The sequence below is a fragment of the Pieris brassicae genome, chromosome 4 (genome assembly GCF_905147105.1).
Source record: "Pieris brassicae chromosome 4, ilPieBrab1.1, whole genome shotgun sequence".
In the NCBI taxonomy this organism is placed as follows: domain Eukaryota; kingdom Metazoa; phylum Arthropoda; class Insecta; order Lepidoptera; family Pieridae; genus Pieris; species Pieris brassicae.
In genome coordinates, this window is record NC_059668.1 from 7,846,029 (window position 1) to 7,861,637 (window position 15,609).

The 15,609-nt window shown below is 33.3% G+C and overlaps 1 protein-coding gene across 3 annotated transcripts in view; it reads right to left on the reverse strand.

Annotated features, from left to right (window-relative positions):
* The window catches only part of LOC123708178 (protein tweety), a 62,190-nt gene that overhangs the window by 39,947 nt on the left and 6,634 nt on the right, over positions 1-15,609 (reverse strand). For all 3 annotated transcript variants that reach the window (XM_045658726.1, XM_045658727.1, XM_045658725.1), the window contains exon 2: positions 2,723-2,746. The gene's annotated coding sequence lies outside the window, so the exon portion shown is untranslated. The remainder of the gene's footprint in view (positions 1-2,722; positions 2,747-15,609) is intronic.

A 15,609-nucleotide genomic window follows, 5' to 3' on the forward strand; every position in this document is an offset into this window, starting at 1 on the left:
TTTCAAACATATAAATTGTAGAAGTGAAACTTCTTTATCGGCGTTGGAAAAAAATCTATGATAATAAAATCCTTTTGTTGAACTTTATCTAATTTAACTACATTTAACCGATTTCTGTAAAGTTGCATATAGTAGATCATTTTTCGAAAAATTAGACTTTCACTTAAGTATGTACACTAGTACACGCGTACATTTTTTTTTCTTAATAACATTGGATTACTTTTTTTCTATTCAGAATTTCTGCTATTCTGGATGAGGAAAACCCTATAAGACCACCTCGGGCATTCTACCGCGGAACATTGAGTTATTAAAAACAATTATTACTTATTTTAAGATACAGCTTATGCTTTAGGTACTGTACTGTACTCAGAGTCATATATTCAGAGATAACGATTAATTAGTTAGTTAGTCGATTAGTTATTACTGCCCTCTGCTTCCTTAGGCAATATTCTTATACATATTCATCAAAATTCGTTAAAAAATTAATTAGGTTCTATGTATAACTGTAGGTAGAAAAGACTGGAAAACTTTTAAAGTTCAAAATAAGATGGCTTTTTTTATATAATGAGAGAAAGATCCCCAATTTTTGAGGGAGGAGTACACTCGAATTTTGAAGAGTTAGAGGTCAAATTCCACAGTTCGCTAGTTAGCAAAAGATGCCTTGTGAAACGGAGCGTGGAAGACTTCCAGCCATCAAGTTGATGTTGAACTTGAATTCATACGGCTCGTACGGTGTTGAAACGAGGCAGTAAACATGAACACAAACAATTCTTCAGAACACCTTAGTACACTTTATAAAAAACGCAAAGAGACGCAATGTCTCTGCTTAGAAAGAGAAACAAGTCGATCAGTAAACATTATTTCAAAAGTAGCTGTTTGCTTAATAGAGTTATGAACCTTACATGTGCATACACATTACATCGAAACATAAATTAAGCTATCAGCACCTTTCAGAAAGTGTTGCGGTAATTTGAGGTGTCAATTCCTTGTGTGGCTATTAGATTAGCGATGCGTATAATTGTTTAATTAAAAACATTTTTTTTCTCAGTATAAAACAGATTTTATGGAGGTAGTAATAATTAAAGTAATTTAAAGACACGATAGATAATAAAAAATATACTTGAAATTTCTAAATTATTAATTGACTTGTTAATAAAACATTTACGTATACAGTCTTTCAATTTATATTATTCAATTCGGCAATCAGCCACTTGACTTTCAATACCTACCTACTTATTTAAAATAATTATTATTTATTTAGTAACATTAACTGATTGTGTGGCATTTCCCCTTTTCAGCTCTTGCCACTACTTGCTACGAAATGAGGGTAGAGCAAGATGTCATTGGAGAAACGTAGAAATTTAATTGATATATCGTTTGCGTATAAGATATTTATGAATCATTTTGATTGCTCCAACCCTTTACCTAATTTTAAATTTCGTAGATACTCTAGGCACCCCATCATCCCATTGGTTCAGAAGAATGCGTTTTGGCCAATATTCAGATTGAGCAGTGTGATTCATCCCCTCAAATGTTATTTTATGTAATTTAAGAATCGATTGTTTTTCGTGTTAGTTGTTTGCTTATACGAGTAAGTTCTTGTCACATAAAGTCTTGTATTATTGTTCATTATGTGCTAAACAGAGATAAAATGCAATGCAAAAATATCCAATAATCCAACCGCGCATTTCCTGGCTCGCCAGTCCATCAGTAATCAACATACATTAGTAGGCTGACAGCGGATCAATGTCGCACCACACGTGTCAACTTCAGGTCAATCTTGCTTTGTAAACTCGCGAGTAATGAGGTCATACTTAATTACTGCCTTTTGGAAAAAAGTTTATATCTACATAATCAGTTTCATTAGTTACACCACGGAGACGCACAGATACAGTAATTTAACGCCCAACCTACACGTCTACGTCATTACAGAAATATTACAATTGAAACTACGGGGAGGTGTTAATGTAGGATGTGTGTGAGTTTGATTGTGGTGGTTGGGCAAAAGACGTAATATGACGTATCGTGATGACATAATGTTGTCGTGTGTATGACCGCAATCGTGTAAGAAGTGGCGTCCTGAATAAGGGATTATATTACAATCGAAGGCGATGTTCAACAACTATAAACAGCTCCAGCTTTTGTACAAAAACTATATTATAGATAATAATTAGGGATGCATCCGATACCGATATATCGGCATCGACAAAATTTTAATTTCCGATACAAAGATACTTTTCAAATTTCGCGCTTTAAAAAAGTATTGTAAACGCGCATCTTGTTTGATCTAGTTCATTTCAAACGAGCCAAGGACTATCTATGCCCAGGGAATCCCCGCGTTTTATTCAGTTTGTTGCGTCGTACTGTTGCATCCCTTATAACGTTATTGACTGATTTTTGCTGTTACCTCAAAATAGACTTGGCAACGGTATTAGCTTTTGATATTTCTGTGGCCGAATTTCGTCTTGTGATAATGAAATTATAAACTCATATGTGGAAGTTTTGTGATAATGACTATTCTTACTGTAAAACTACGAGTTTGATTTTCAAAAAAGGAGGTTCTCAATTCCTCGAAAATGCTATTTAAATGTTTTTCCCAATTACTCAAAGACACTAGGAGCCTAGGGTCTGGGTTTATTATAACTGGCACTTACTTTCCCTTTAGCAAAGGGAATATTTTAAAACAAATTGTGGGCAATAAAAGTATTCAACAATAACTTACCACATCGAGGCTCATAACAAGTTCCTGCAACAGTAAAAATCCAAATTAGTATTATAAAGTCAAAGTCAACGTCAAAAATCAAAGTCAAAAATAATTTATTCACATAGGTAACACAATGTACCTACACTTATCGTCAAAAAAAGAAATATACATTAATAAATGCTTCTAATTTTACATTTACGGCCAATTCTCAAATCCAAACATCATTTTTATTAGTACTATTTTATATTTGGAGATTCAAAAGAGTAGCGGAGGCTCATGCCAGTTCTCCGTTCTACACGTTAAACGTTATAAAAGTGTACGAAAGTTACCAAAATTAAAACATTTACAGTGACTTGTTGATTTTCGGAGCGATTATTTTTTCAACTAAAAATAAATAAGTATGGATTAACCATGTAGGAAGTTAAATTCAGGCTGTGTCAGTTTTCAATCAATGCCAGAAGGTACTTGCTCTACATATACTCGTGCGTATGAAGCTTATTAAGCTTCAATATCAGGTAGAAAATAATGTAAATTAATGCTTATGAGTATGAAAATAACGGTTACACTGTGTAAGATGAAAGCATATTAGTTATTCTCATTACGTTTCGTTGTTCTACTCTTCATTATTATGGATTGACTGGTGTAACCATCCTTTAAATATTTATTTTCTAAAGATATATGACATGACCAGACCAGATGTTTTCATTACTACTTTGACCTCCTATAAGAAACGGCATATTTGTTATTATACAATTTATTTATTTGATACAAATTTATATAACAAAAACAATTATACTAAAGATGTAGGATGTAGGATATTTACGAAAGGAAAAAAAACAATATTTTTTTTTAAATACATTTAACTAAGTAATACCTAATTCGGAGGTGTGAGGGTGTGTATATGGGGTGTGATTATGACCGAGGGGTTTAGCGCTTTGGACATTCTTAATACTCATACTTAAAAATAAGTTGGATTTGCTGGTCCTGATAAATATATAGTTATTTCAACTCCAGCGAAATTTACTAAAAGCATAGTTTAGATGTTGAGAGCGGTTTATTTTCGGTATTTAATAAACCCTTTTGCAAAAAAACGGGCTCCTACAGAAATTTACGTTTTAAATTCTGATGTAAATTTTATGAAATTATATAAGTTAATATGATATTTAATTTTGGACGAAGTCTAAATTTGACTAAACTCTCCGATTTTTTTTTCATAATTTAAAACCGATGTGTACCAAACAGAAAGAAAGAAACACTTTATTATACACAATAAACAGGATATTTAGGTAAAGTATAGTGCACTGACCCCAACACTAGGATTGCCTGTGTTGTGGGAAATAAGATGGCAATAAAGACAAGAAAAAATATTTACTTTTTTTAATTGATCAAGTTACAGAGCTGAAATCAGTGTGACATGCCTGACAAGCATGACATGTAATAATGTTTTGAGGAATAAGTTCCCACTCTTCTAGAATGACTCTTTTTAGCTCCCTGGTGTTGTGGAGCTCTTACTTTTATATTTAGAACATCCCCGACATACTCAATTGGATTGAGGTCAGGACTTTGAGCTGACCAATTTAAACGACGGATCCCAACTTCTTGCATGTACAACTCCACGTCTCTAGTGACTTATACAAGATTTGAGCCCTTCGTATACGCCGATCAAATGTCTGAGTACGATTATGGATCGATTACAGCGCGGTTACTTCCCGTCAAGGACGTAATCGAGTCGATAGGTATTAATTACACCCATGCAACACATTTAGCAACGGAATACTATCTTTATCCAATAATAAATTTAATTTAAGAGACAAATTATTTACTGTACATAAAGAATATAAACAAACATAAACTAGCTTATAAAAAAACAACTGACAGTCGGTACTTATTGCATAATGCTGACCAAGCATCAGGTAAGTTAGTAAACCAATTTTAATACGAATTTAAAATATATGCATTTAACGGGAGTCGGCACAGAAAAGCGCTGGAAGGTTCTCGTTTCGGGGGCCAAAACACTTTTTGGGTCGCAAAGCCAGCGAAATGGGTGTGAGTGAGTAATTTGAAACGTTTTTAGGTTTCTAAAGTTACTGAACCAACATAGGAAGGAAGAAAACCTTATTTTTTAGATACATAGACAATACCTTTCATAACAGAACTTATATCTTAATAATGCCATATTAAAAGAAAACAATTTTTTTCTTTCAATGTGTAACAGCTATGTTAACCATAGACAATACAATGCCACATTACTTTTCTTCAGTCGAACTCATTTCAGAAGTTCGTGTTAGTGGCGCCGCTCAACTTCCTCCACTTCCCTTCCGTAAGGCGCCTGAGGGATGGTGGTTAAGGGCCTTTACTCAAGTTATGCTTAACTAAATAGTCTTCATTAAAGCCCTATCCCAACACGAATCGCCGTGTCAGTGTCTCGGGGTGGACTGCGGTAAAAGATTAAATTAATGTAATTTTAACATTTTATTCTTCTGAGATGAATTCCTTGGCATGCGATAAATTATATCGTAATTATATATAAATTTCAAGACCTTGTTCTATATAAATTTTCCTCATAAAATGAATTCAAAGTGACAAAAATTGGCTATGTTTGGATTTTTTATGTATCGAACGAAGTTATTTAAATTGTGTAACGATCTTATCTTATATCACCATATTTTTTTTTATTCGCCCTACTTCAAGAAACGATGACAAAAAATGGAAAGAAATAAAGTACTTTTTTGTAGTTTGGCGACCGGATAGGTCCTTAAAAGTAAACCTTATTTGGTTTACGTTTAAGGACCTATCCGGTCGGTCCTATATAAACCTTATTAGTAAACGTTAATATAAAAATCAGTTATATTACACAAAAAATATTAACTAAGGCAATGTGTACTGTAGTTCATAATAATTTATTGATGAATTCAGCAAAATAGTACCAAAGCGCTAAAGTTATTGTTAAGTTCTAAGCGCGAACATTTCAGTCACGAATCAGCAGAACTGGTTACAATCAATTAAACCAAGTGCAGTTTCTTTAGGAAAACGTTTAGAAATCGTAATATTACGAACAGCAAAAACCTTCAGCTGTCCGTCGAACCATTGTTAGGGGTATCTGTGAAATCTTTCAATCGCGCAACCAGCTCACAGGTCAATGAACCTTGCTTTTTATGGATTTTATCAGACAATAAGAATCGAGAACACATTCCATTTGTATAGATTTACACAATGCTGTATGCATGTTATTTACTTTACAATACTTTTTCTTGGGTCTTACTTGTTAAGGCAGATAATTTTTATTTTTTACTTCCACTGTAATAGTGATAGTTTCAGCAGTAGTATTCGTAAGTATTCGCGTTTTGAAGAACCTAATTCATCCATTCCAAAATAGTTAATTTAATTAATTAGGACAGCCGCCGGTCGCGTGCATGCACAACACATTTCCCACAACATTTTTCATTTACCAAGAATCGTTAATCAGGTCAGAGCGGGTCAATATTGAGCGACATTATGCGTTAAAATATTTTTACTATGAAATTTACATTTCTAAACTATTGCATTGCACCTCATGGACCGAGCCCCACACTTCCCGCGTCACTTTTAAAAGTTGCCCCAGCGCGGGGATCTGTAGTGTCACCAATAATAAAAAATGCAGAAAACTAAGTATAGTAAAACCCGCTTAAGACGATTTCTCAGGGTCGATTACCCTACCAAAAACGCGTCTTAAACGAGAAAGCGTATTATCCGGAATAAGGAAAATAATACGAACTACATGTTATCATGTATAATGTTCTAATTTTGGTATATATAGGTATTAAATTATACATTTATCAATAAATACGTAGTTTAATTATAATTACATTATTTAAAATAATCATTTATTTTGGTTTGACAGAAAGATTTTGATGCATTGCTAAAAGATTTTCAACAAAACTTAACATTTGTAGTGTGCCTTCGCTTTGATCCAAAGGCGTGTAAAGAAACAAAGTTAATTTAAAGTAAACATTGATTAATTTTGGTACGGTGGATATTCTTCCATTGATGACAATGGAAGAATATCCAGGAAAACCCGGCAGTATCTCGGGTTCTTCTTCTTCCAACACGACGTCAACCACGTTATTTCTGAAACCTGATTTTTTGAAACGATTTTGAATGGATTCAGGTTTAATTGGTTCCCATGCCGCTCCAATGTTTTGAATCGCGTCATGCACAGTCAAGGGTCGTTTGCTGTCAGCATTTCCATTTCTTGAAGATAGAAATGTATCAGTCTTGTACTGTCACCTTGCTTTAGAACCTTTATAATTCCCTAATCCATCGGTTGTAATTTGCTCTTTGTAATTTGTCGCTTGGTAGGTGGTGGAAAAGTACCCCTTTCTGGGGGCTCGCGTTAGAGCGCTCTGTTAGACCTCTCTGTTCGGGCTCGAGCGTATTAAACTGGATGACGAATCGTATTAAGCGTTAAGAAATGTATGAAAATATGTCTCAAGTTGCAGAGACTGGCGTAAAGTGGCGTATTATGCGAGTTATCGTATTAAGCGAGATCGTCTTAAACGGGTTTAACCAGCATTTAACACTAACTCGTTCGGTGAAGGAAAACAACGTGAGGAGGTCTTGCCTTCCCAAAAAGTCGAGGGCGTGTCGGCACAGGAAATTGCCTCTTAGATTGGCAAATGACCATGAAACAGATGCTGAAATCTGATATAATATTTATATATAAACAATTATTATAAAAAATGTCTATATACACCTGACAACTGCGCCGTCACTATGTAACTTCCAATAACTCTACCGATGCCTACATATGTATGCGACTTCGATATAGTTCTAATCTGATCATACTTATGATCGCGTGGAACGAAAACCCATTATTGAAATCGGTAACACTATTGGAACCCACAGAGAATTCTGATGTAAATTTAAACCTTATATAAAACTCATTCAATACGACTTCCCTCGTGCAATATTACGTCAGTACCTGCTCGTAAGTCAGTAAGCGCTCGAAATAACATAAAGTCCACCTGAGAATTATACATTCAATATAATCTGTACAAAAAATAACAAGCTTCGTCGCAGTTAAGTCGGCGAGTCCCTAAATCTGTCCGGTTATGATTTAATAGTGGTAGATAAAGCTCGCAAACATTACATCTGATAGCCGCAGTAAAACCTCAGTCTTATCTGATGGCATTTATCGCACTTATAGATGGGCCTGTAAATTCTTGAGACGAATATTTAAAGAATATTTAATCTTCATAATAATAAAGATAACACTAAAATAGATAGATATATATATATAATGTCTATGCTAAATAATAAAATTGTTATATAGTACTTGTGAAACGTCACATATGTACTGGAGTCACATCGTTTGAAAATAAAATGAAATGCCTTTGTTCTAGTTACAGTTTATAAGTTATTCTTGAATGTTGTGTCTCTTGTCTCCGTTTCATATGAGTTTCATATAAATATCAAATTCAGGTAGTTTTTAAAGTACTTAGTAGTTTTATTTACTTGTAAAACATCTAATGCTTAACTAATTACATCTAGTTGTATATTATAAATATTTATATAACTAGAAAATAATTGACCAAAACTATAGATTATTCTACATGTTAACTGCCATAATATAAAACAGATAACATACTATGCATAAGCAACAAAAACACGGAAACCGCCCTGAACTTCTCAAATAAATAGATTTGCAAGCTGAGGGGGAACGACTCCCGTTAGGGGATCGGAAGGTACTTCTCTAAGTAGAACCAGCTGCCCACTAATGTATTTCCGAACCAATTCGACTTAGGGTCAAGGCCGGCAACGCACTTGCGAGCCCTCTCTTGATTTGAGTGTCAATCGGCCGCGGTATGACTTAACATCAGATGAACCTCCTACCTGTTTGACTACATAAAAAGTACAACCTTTAATTGTTTAACAGCAATCTCAAAGGCCTCCACTAAAATGGGTGTCCATGGGCTGCAATGAATCCTTTGCCGTCCTATCAATTGAAAACCTTCAAATAAACTTCTTTGCAACTCCAAAATACGTATATCATATTTATAACTAAAGTGCATCAACGCGATTTTATCTTATCAAAACAAATTACAGCTATTAATCGACACGTTGCAAAACTCATATCTTTCAACGCCTTTAACTTTTTGCTCATACGTATATTTAGCTTCAAATAAAAATAGCTCTATTTACATATATTCTAAAGGCGATTTTCCCTTACTGTAATAACAAACAGGGAGATAACATGTCGTTGAACTTGTAAAATCTTTAAAAGATCCAGTTACAATTTATTATGCTGTTTCGAATTTTGATTTTATTTGAATTACAAGGTATAAAATAATTTTATTTAAAAAAATTATAAACTTTAATACATATTTATTGGCAAAATAATATTTGAATTCAGAACAAATAATGTTAATAAATGTTAGTTTCGTATTTGACAAGGTTTCATATGTAGCGATAATAAGACCGAAACACCTCATAACAATAAAAAAAACTGGAAATTGTTTTACCTATGAAACATACTTTATACATTAAATTAAATGGAATATTTAAAATCTTTAAATACTTTTTACACGAATTATAATAATAATCCAGTGGCGCTGCTTAGGCATATGGGTACTGACATCAGCATCTATTAATAACTTCTCTTATATAGACAAGTAGGTGAGTAGCCTGTACCTGACCTCACAATACACACGCTGATTAAAACACTTGGCCACCATAGCAAAAAAAACTAATTTCTTCACGTCATTGATGTCAACAATTTAAAGTTAATTTGAAGTAGAACGAAGCTTTTGTGAAACAAAAATTATTCAAAATCATACAAAATATCAGTAATAGTTATTATCAGATAGTTCATACGCTCCGCCTGGCGCAGTTCATTTCTAGGTCACAAATTGCGATACTCGGTGATTTATTGACTTGCAATCGGATCATTCGAAACGACATCAGCTGATGAGTGTGGCATTTAAACAAGTCAAGGGAATCGGTTATGAAATTGGTAGCATTTCATTTAAAAAATATAAATAATTTAGTATAACGTGTAACTTACTAAGTTATTACATTTAATCACAAAGTTTTAAACAAAAGCCGATATTCAGAATGTTTTTTTATTAATTTATAATTCAGAGTAATATATTACATTAGAAAACTGATGTGGCTTGTATAAATGTAACCATAGCAGTCATGTTTAGGAACGCGGCAAATAAAAGTAGTTTTTCAACATATTATTTATGTTGCTCAACGTTAAACATCTTTAAAAGTGTATAAATTTGTTACTGAAATATTATAACTTGCAATTCTATATACAAACAAATTAAAGCATTTATTATATTTTCAGTCTTATAATTATTAAACGGAAAATTGTACAACCAGATAAATTAATAACATCACATGCACAATAATTAAATACAAGGCATTAGGTAAAAGGCCTCACTCCCTCAAAGAATGGCCCACAAAAATGGTCGTCCATGGCCTACGAAGACTGCCCTCTTTGGGCGTAATGTAAGCTCATGCTCAAGAAAATCTAAATAATATCGAAAAAATAACATAACAATAACATAAAAATAACAATTATTTAATTCAAAACGATTTTAAACCCCGACGCTCGCTATTAGGGACATAGCGATGTCATAATTACAATAACACGTTCCATGTTAATATAAAAGTAAATACATATAATGCAATGTTACATGGGGTAACGGTACGCCGACAGCCGGCTTCACGTGAGAGCCACGTGGGCGCGGCCGTTCGATAGTACGGAGGCTGCGCGGTGATCACCTCCCGGCACGCTCCACCACTTGTACATACAAGATTCATCTCAGACCGCGTCTTTGTAGAAACCAATTATGGCATAGGAAATACAATAGATTGTGAAATATCATATTATTGGACATTCTTACATTGTATTAGCTGTCGTTTAGGGATTTTATTTTATAAACTTCATATAAGACCGTGTTTTTGTAGAAACCAATTGTTTTAGAGGAAATCCTTTGGCTTCGCAGTTTGTAATTGAATTACATAAGCATTGTGACAGTTGGACATCCTTTCCAATAAAGTATGTTAATGTAAAACGAAAAAAAAATACGACTACTAAGCCACTATAAAATAGAGTAAACAAACAGGGTAACTTTTATATCAGTTTGTTTATTACTTGGTAAAGCAAATATTGTAACTAAAATATAAGAAGTGCAAATGACACAATACAATATACTATAAAAATTTTTTCCACAATACACAACCTCTATAAAGCATATCCTTTGTACGATAACAATAAATTTGTAATAAATGTAATTTAAAACAAATTGCTTCCCTTTCGATCATGCACTCGAGTTCCCATGAGATTCGCAATAAAATATCGAGTCACTCTGATGTTACTTTGTGAATAGTTTGTACATCATACATCAAATATACGTTCCTTATTCAAAATTTCTTTTATTTATTTGATAATTTGCCAACATAACAAAACTTATAATAGTTTTTTTTAGAACAGGGAGCAAACGGACAGTACTAAGTGATACCCATGGACACTCTCAATGCCAGAGGGGTCGCGAATGCGTTGCCGAACTTTAAAGAATTGGTACGCTCTTTCCTTAATATTAGTGGGCCGCTGAATCCACATAATGGCGTAAAAAGCCGAGGTGATACTGATGGATATGAAATTACGTTTTTCAATACCTAAATGCTATTACAATTATCGATAAAATTTATCTATTGATAGCTCTGAACACTGCGATTGGATATTTCTAGTATTTTTAAAGATAAGCGCCATACATTAGGGACATAGTAATGATAAACGAATAGGCATTATTAATAAGTATTACAAAGCTATGAAAAACAGTAATATATTTATACATTAATAGCCAGTTCGACAGGATATAATTTTGATAAAAAAAGTCAACGACAAAATAGATTTATTTACATACGTAACTAAAAAAAACTCTAAATTTACATTTACAGTCCGTTCTCCAATCGACGAAATCGACCCAAGACCAGAAGAATTGAAAAGGTTATTTATTACTTTACAGAGCAGTGTTGGCCTAGTGGCTTCAGCGTGTGACTCTCATCCTCTCATGTGACTGTGCACCAATGGATTTTCTTTCTATGTGCGCATTTAACATTAGCTCGAACGGTGAAGGAAAACATCGTGAGGAAACCGGCTTGCCTTAGACCCAAAAAGTCGACGGCGTGCGTCAGGCACAGTAGGCTGACCACCTACTTGCCCATTAGTTTAACAAATGATCATGAAACAGATACATAAATCTGAGGCCAAAAACTAAAAAGGTTGTAGCGCCATTGATTTATTATTATTATTAATTACTTTAGTTAGTATAACTTGCAACGCATTCCAAAGGCTCAGGCGCATATTGTGCGTGAGTTTAACCTATCAAACGCGTTAGCTGAATATCAATATTAGTCACGTAATACCGCACCATTTACATTGTCAAACAAACCGACTAGTTATATATGCAATACAATTTTATATTATATTTATTGTAGGGCATAAATATACACATCGAATATGTAAAACTTACAAATCTTCCGCTAGTGAATATGACTGTGAAATAAAATAAAAGTGATGAAATGTCGACTTTGGAAGATTGCGTCATAAAACAACATACACAAACCTTAAGGATGTGTGTTTATAAAAATATATCTTCGTCTAACTTTTGATAAATTTAGAATTTATAATAGAGTTGAATACGCTGAATCGATTGTATTGGAAGGATTGGAAGATCGGAGTTAGCCGATGATTTGAAAGAAATATTTAAAAATAAAAGCCTCATTTAACTCCGTGTTATTAGTTCAGTAAGTTGACGAAATCGAAATAAATTAATGATAAAAGTACATGTATGAAACTTCATACAGAGATATTCATGCTTAATTTTTGACGTTTCAGAAGCGTTCTGTGAACTACTGTTTAACTCAGTACGTCCACCACATTTATATCAAATTGCGTATTCATTTCATTAAAAATCGTAAATTATTAATCAAAATGATATAATTTTTTCATGACAAATTATAAAATGCGAACAGAAAGAAGACGTTGACATTTACACATGAAAATGAACCTTTAAAAAAATAGTCGTACTGAAGATTTGACCTTACACACATCCTAAATCTTTATCTATAGGATATATATATAATAAGGTCATCTATCATTGGTTTTAGAAGAAAAAAAAAGTTTTCGTCAAAAAAGGTTCGGACTTTACAAATGAAAAGTAATATTCTTTCTATCAGCAGAGGTGAGAAACGCTAGGGGGAAACTTGTCATAGGAATCAGTCCGAAGACCTAACGAAGCTTCAGCGTGTGACTCTCATTCCTGAAGTCATAGGTTCTATCCCCGGCTGTGCACTTTCTTTCTATGTGCGCATTTAACATTCGTTCAAACTGTGAAGGAAAACATCGTGAGGAAACCGGCTTGCCTTTGACCCAAAAAACGACGGCGTGCAGGCACAGAAGACTGATCACCTACTTGCCTATTAGATTAACAAATAATCGTGAAACAGATACAGAAATCTGAGGCCCAGACCTAAACAGGTTGTAGCACCTTTGATTTATTTTTATATTAAAATAATTATAAAATAAACAAAAAACATGCTTATTACATAAAAGGGCGTACTTGTGACACACGAGCTTCTGTCAAGATATCTCGATGTGTAATTAAAGCAATATCTAGTTCCACTTGCGTAACGGAGAATTAGGTTAAGGGGACATCTTCTAATGGTTCTTATCAAACACTTATTTGCAAGCAGTACACCGCACGTCCCAAGAAACACTGATAATTATTTTACACGATGTGCATTCTTACGATTAATTTCCTACATTAATTACTGGGTTTTAATGAGTACTATATATCTACATAGTTGTTACTATTATCTATAAAAATAAATAAACCAATGGCGCTACAAGCTTTTGTGTCTTGGCCTCAGATTACTGTATCTGTTTCATGATCATTTGTTAATCTAATAAGCAGGTAGGTGATCAGCCTTTTTGGCCTGACACACGCCGTCGACTATTTTAGTTTTACGGCAAGCCGGTTTCCTCACGATGTTTTCCTTCACCGTTCGAGCGAATGTTAAATGCACACTTAGACAGAGAGTCAATTGGTGCACGCTGAAGCCACTAGGCCAACACAACTACTATATATATGTACATGAATTTAACTTTTTAAACATGAAGCGCTCTAATTATATTTTTACACCAAAGCCGTTAATTCAAACAACAAATGTATGTATCCAGTCTATGAACAAGAACGGCTAAGAACTTATTGTAATCAATCTACAAGTAACAATCCCGATTCGCTGCATATTTCATACAAAACTTGAACTGGGACTGAGAATCTCCACTCAATAAAACAAACAAATGAACGCTTTGAAAAGTATAAAAATCATTCAGTGGTAAAAGCTTTTCAAAGATTATAGACCAAAATATCACGATAAGCAAAAGTACAGTGAAAAATACGATTTTAGACAGGATATAAATATATTATAAAATCATATAAAAAGTTACTGAATAAATTTATCAAGGTAACATGCATGTGGTTCCACATTGAAACCAGCCAATGCATTTGAAAGTACCTTATGAAACATTTATAACATATTACACTTTTATAAGCAACATAAAACAACTTATTCTATATCTAATTCATAACTGTATATCCTACGACTAAGATAAATTATTTTATTTGTACGATCTTTTATATAAAAACTAGAACTAACCACTGGAGAGGATTATCGTGTTTATCGTATTTTAGTGGACAGTATAATATAGGAATAAATTGTTAGCGTTCTAAATTTAATTATCACAAGTGTTTTTTTTTCTGTTTTTAAAATATTCCATCACAATATCTGAAGGTCCAAGTTTACAAATGTCGATAAGAGGTCAGTAAATAATGGTAATGAATGTGACCTTCATACGGAGTTATTCAAATGATTGGAAACAATTGGATTTAATTTATTGTACTCAACACAAAAATATTTTTCTGACTTATAAACGTAATTTTATTTTTGGTAAATCTTTGAGGGTATTATGTCTTATTAATTACTGGTTCTTAGGTGTCAAAAGCGTATTGGATACTTACAGGAGTAATAGTGCTGATTCTCGTTTTTGAATCCCTCCCGTATAGTAAACGCATACAATAGTGAAGGGCTTAAAAACTCCATATTGAAGTATTAATACAAATCTGTAGTGAACGATGAATGGGATGAAAAGAGTGAATAATTCAATTCATTCAATGAAGCAAATCCGCTCTCAGCATTGTTGGACGCAGTTCAATACAACCACAAAACAACCAAAGAGGTTTAGTTAATCAATTGCTCAAAGCTGAGTCATGAGTTGCGACGAAATCGTCTCGAATTAATCCCTTCTGTGATTATCTGTTTTAATTTACTAGATCTTTGTTCTAAGATATAAAAATGCCTGTATTCGTTTGAGACGTTCACTTCTATAAGTTTATCAAGAGAGAACGCTCGTAGCCCTATATTTTGAATGTTTGCTATGTTAGTGTTAATTAATTTTCGCGATCCTAAATAAATTTATTTCATTAAGAAAACACTTTTTAAACGGATTGAAGCTATGTATTATTATCAAAAAAAAACTTATAATTATTTACATAATTTTCACGGTGATTCACGCTGAAAAGCACGCGAAAGGTCGGAAAAAATTAAAATTTTAAATTATGTAAATAATTATAAGTTTTTTTAAATAATAATACATAGATTTAATCCGTTTAAAAAGTGTTTTCTTAATGTGTAAAAGCTATGTTAACAAAAGACAATACTCTGTCTTTACCTGGTCAGACCAATGGTAGATCGACTTCTCCTGCCATCACTCCTCCCTACCATTACCAACTTGTTGAGACTATTTGGTTCTCTCCTTCCAATGGCTAAAGTAGCTTACACATTTGTAAATG